The sequence below is a fragment of the Zingiber officinale genome, chromosome 9A (genome assembly GCF_018446385.1).
Source record: "Zingiber officinale cultivar Zhangliang chromosome 9A, Zo_v1.1, whole genome shotgun sequence".
NCBI classification, from domain to species: Eukaryota; Viridiplantae; Streptophyta; class Magnoliopsida; order Zingiberales; family Zingiberaceae; genus Zingiber; species Zingiber officinale.
In genome coordinates, this window is record NC_056002.1 from 65,369,987 (window position 1) to 65,374,407 (window position 4,421).

A 4,421-nucleotide genomic window follows, 5' to 3' on the forward strand; every position below is an offset into this window, starting at 1 on the left:
CTTTTATTTTTTTCCTTGCAAGGATGTCGAACTCGTATCAAGAAGGTTACAGTATGGTCCAACCTCCACTATTCAAAGGAGAAAATTTCAGTTATTGGAAGAATAGAATGGAGTATTACTTGAAGTCCGACATCAAACTCTGGTTCACAATCTTGAAAGGCTACACTCTCCCGACAAAAGACGGAACAACATTAGAACCAGAAGAATGGACTCCCCCAATGATCAAGAAGGCTCAACTGAACTACAAGGCGATCAACACCATTCAGTACGAGCTCACAATGGAGGAATTGAACCGAGTCGGCCCCTACGACAACGCCAAAGAACTGTGGGACTCGCTAGTCAAACTACACGAAGGGACCGATGAGTCCAAGGTAAACAAACGAAATTTACTTTTAAATAATTTATTTAATATAAAAATGTTTTCCGGAGAGACGGCCTCGCAACTACACGCTCGACTTAAGGATATCCTAAACGGCCTCCACCTGATCGGGCATAATCTTGAAAACCGCGACATGATAAGGTACGCTCTGAACGCTTTTCCGAGGAATGCTTTGTGGGCATCAATTGTATATGCGTACAAAGTTTCTAAGGACCTTTCAATACTTAAGTTAGATGAATTATTTTGTGAGTTGGAATTACATGAACAAACTAACATAAGCCATGTCGAGAAAGGAGTTGTTTGTATGCAGGTCCAAGCAAGGAAGCAAAGTCAAAAATGAAGATCGAGTCAGAAAGCAAGTCTGACTCTGACTCAACAAACGAAGAAGAGTTAGTCAACATGGTCAGGAAACTTTTAACGAAAAAGAAGTTCAGAAGAAATGGCAAGAAGACACTTCTCAACCAGACCTAGAACAAATCAGAAGTGATTTGTTATGGGTGCAACAAAAAGGGACATTTCAAAATCGATTGCCCGAATCGGAAGGAAGAAAGACCTAAATCAACAAGACGAAAGAACGCTCTTCAAGCGACATGGGACAAGACTTCATCTGACGAATCCGACACTGAACAAACAAAGCAATCGAGCCATCTTGTATTTATGGCAAAAAATGAAGTTTCCGACTCCGAGTCCGACGAAGAGTACGAGTCCGAGATCAACCTCGATTCCGACAAAAGCCACGGATCGGAAGATCCAAATATGGTAACGATTTATTCTAAGTCAAATCTGCTTAAAGTAGTTAAAAGTTTGTTTAAAAAATTATCAAAATCAGAAAAACAAAACAACTTGTTACTTAAGGAAATAGACCACCTATGAGATATCAGAAAATTTAAATAATAGGGTTATTTGAGAAATAACCTTATAAAATTTTTCCAAAATTTTTAGAAATTTTCTGAGAATTTTTTGGAACTCGTACGACGGGTTTTATGGGGACAAATCAACGGGTTCGGATTAGGCTTGTTTGGTATACCCATTTAAGTGAGGAAATGTTTATTATTTATATTTCTTTTTCTTTATTTTTAATCCCCCCAAACATATCACGGATCCAAACTCTCCTCTCCACCAGATCCCGATCCTCTCTTCTCCTCCCTTCTCTGTTCTCTCTCGCGGACGAGCGACGACGACGAGAGCAAGGCTCCAGCTCCGGTGGTCCTTCCTCTGCCGGCATCGACACCCTAAGGTCAGATCCCGTCGGTGTTTCTCCTCTCTGGATTGTCTTCGATCGAGGAGTGGTTGTTCGGCAGATTTTGTGGCTGATCGCCGAAGGTGTTGTGGCTAGGGCACGGTGAGGAGCCGGATCTCACATCGTCTCCGACTGGTAGGTCTTCCCTCTCCTCCCCTCGTGCTGCTCACAGAGCGGTCTGCACCTCATTCCACTGCCGTTCACCAAATCTTGGAGGGGATTGGTTGCATCCGACGCCACTAGATCGATCCAGATTCATCGATCGTCGGCATAAAGATGTCTTAGGTGATTCTTCTCCCTTTCTTTCTACATCGTCGGATTCCACTAAATTAGGGCTTGATTTTGGTTGTCTTCGGCCGATTGACCTTCGGTTCCTTCTTCTTGAGTCGTTCACAGAATGATCCGTGTCTCCTCAAATTGGATCAGATTGGGCGATACCTTCTGGAGACAACCGATTGAGGTAAGCTTAGGTTGTTAATTAGGTTGTGTGTTGAGTTCTGATCTCATCTTGATCCAATTAATTCTAGGGAGGTTTGTATCCTGAGGATCTGTTCTGTGGATTGTTTGGTTCCGGCAGCACCCCAACCAGCAGCTCCTCTTTGGTTGCGGATCAAGAGCAGTGGTTGAATTGAGGTACGTGTAGAGGTAGTTGATACTTTTTGTATTAGATATGATTTAGTTGTTATGTGTAGGTATTTGATCTTGGTTGTAGATCATAGCATAATTTTGATTTCGTGATCATATGTAGGTTTGACTAGAGCTTGTAATTAGTGGTCGATTATGATTAGATTTGTTTGCTTAGATTAAACTAATGGAATGATTAGGGTTAAGACAATTAACCCTAGTCAACTATTGGATTTAATCTAAGTTTGGATTTCTAATCTAATTGGTGATTAGGGATTAGGTAACTAACCCTAATTGACTGTTAGATTTATTAGGTAGGTTGAGATTAATCTGATTAGGGTTTTGCCCTAATTTAGTTTTAGAGATTTTATTTAGCTATTCATTTATATTTAGCTAAATAAAATATATATATATTATTTGACACAGGACTTTGATTCGAGACGGGCGTCTCGACGTTGGATTTGGCGTGATTGTACCTTCTATTTGAGGCGGGTACCCTTTGACTTATCTTTTCGATATTGTCTTATGATATGTATAGTTTATATATAATTACTAGTGATTGGTAGTTTAGTACTTTCTCTGGGTTTAGTTTAGTTGATGCCTGATACATGCTTATACTGTTAGTTGTTATACATTAGTCTGGCCTGCTTTTCTTTCTGGCTATGTTTATCTGTGTTCATAGAGATAGAGGTATTTATTGTGTTTCCCTCTATACTAGATTAGTTGATAGATATGTTGGATATGTGATGTTGGATTCATGTTGTTTATTATTCTTGTTATATATGTGTTTATCTTTTTGGCACCTACACATATGGAGGAGGATATGTTCAGGTATGCCATACTGTAACCGCATGCACCATATTGCATGATTGCATGCTGGGCGATTGACGACTCCATTATTGTTGAGCTCGTCGGCCGGCTACATGGGTAGTGGCACAGCACTCAGGGTGTGTATGGCAAGTTGCCCGGTGGTGCTCCGCTAGGATGCTCATGGGTAGCGTGACAGGAGCGTGGTAGCACGCCAGGGTCCCTCCCCGTCATTGTGTACCGGGAGATGAGAGCATTGCACTCCCTCATTATATTTGGGGTAGGAGGATAGGTGTACTCCGACAGCATCCCGTCCACTCGGTCACTCATCAGGGGTAGTGACGGCAGAGTGCACGGTTGTCATAGCCCTACCCACTCGGTCTCGCCATTGCGTGTGAGACGGATGAGCATGGCAGTAGGGGTGACCAGGGCATGTCATTTGCATCATATGCACAGATTGCATTATTTGTGATTGATGTATTTTGGTGATTGCATATGATTGACATGCATACAGGTTATTTGCTTTTGCTCTGACTATTTTTATCTGTATATGTTCACAGTCAGTTGCACAAGCCTCGCAGATGAGTACAATTTATTTCAGTTATGCATTTTCTTATTATTCTTGCTATAGACTGTACTTTATGCCTATTGCTGGTTATTACAGTTTATTTCAGCTATGCATATCTGTTATACTGTTAGGAGATTGTACCGTAGGTTGTACTGTTAGGAAACTGTACTGTATACGCTATGGTTTAGTGTACTGTACCATAGGATGTTACTGCTGGTTATATGTTGTTGTACATATCTATTGGATTATCTGCTGAGTTCTTTGAACTCACCCCGTTGTTACTAATTTTCAGGTTGAGGCCATCGGGAGATATTCCAGTCGCTAGCCCCATTATCGCGAGGATTTTCTTTGTCGGATTATATTTTGCTTTTGTATCTTATATACTTGTATTGTGGGTTTGTATTGTGGACATTGAACATTCGGGTTTACTACTTTTGTTTTCCGCTGCAGATTTTCTCATTACTTCATGGATTTGTTTTCTTCGTTGTAGTGGAGTAGGATGTTTACATATATCTTTGAGGAGTCTTTATCGTCTTTCTATATTAAACTACGTGGATTGATTATATGTTGAACTGTGTGGAATGTTGATATAAATTGCGTGGTCTGTTTCTTATTTGTCTTGTATTGTTCCGGTCGTATGTGGTCGAGGTATAGATATATGTATTCTGGATTCATATTGTCACCCGTACAGGGGAGATGCTGTCGAAATTTCTTCTGACAGAGACTACCTGGGGTGTGACACCACCTTAAGCAACAAGTTAATTTGAGTAATTCGACTAACCAAGTTCAAGTCGGAACCTCAA

General features: G+C 40.9%; 1 long non-coding RNA gene across 2 annotated transcripts; it reads left to right on the forward strand.

Annotated features, from left to right (window-relative positions):
* The first annotated feature begins 1,474 nt into the window (after positions 1-1,474).
* On the forward strand, positions 1,475-2,730 carry LOC122020640. Of its 2 annotated transcripts, none has more exons than XR_006122272.1 (5): positions 1,475-1,616; positions 1,681-1,904; positions 2,016-2,079; positions 2,147-2,252; positions 2,670-2,730. It is a non-coding gene; the product is annotated as an uncharacterized LOC122020640 (long non-coding RNA). The 2 variants fall into 2 exon arrangements; XR_006122271.1 differs by having other exon boundaries at positions 1,716-1,904.
* Positions 2,731-4,421: the final 1,691 nt, after the last annotated feature.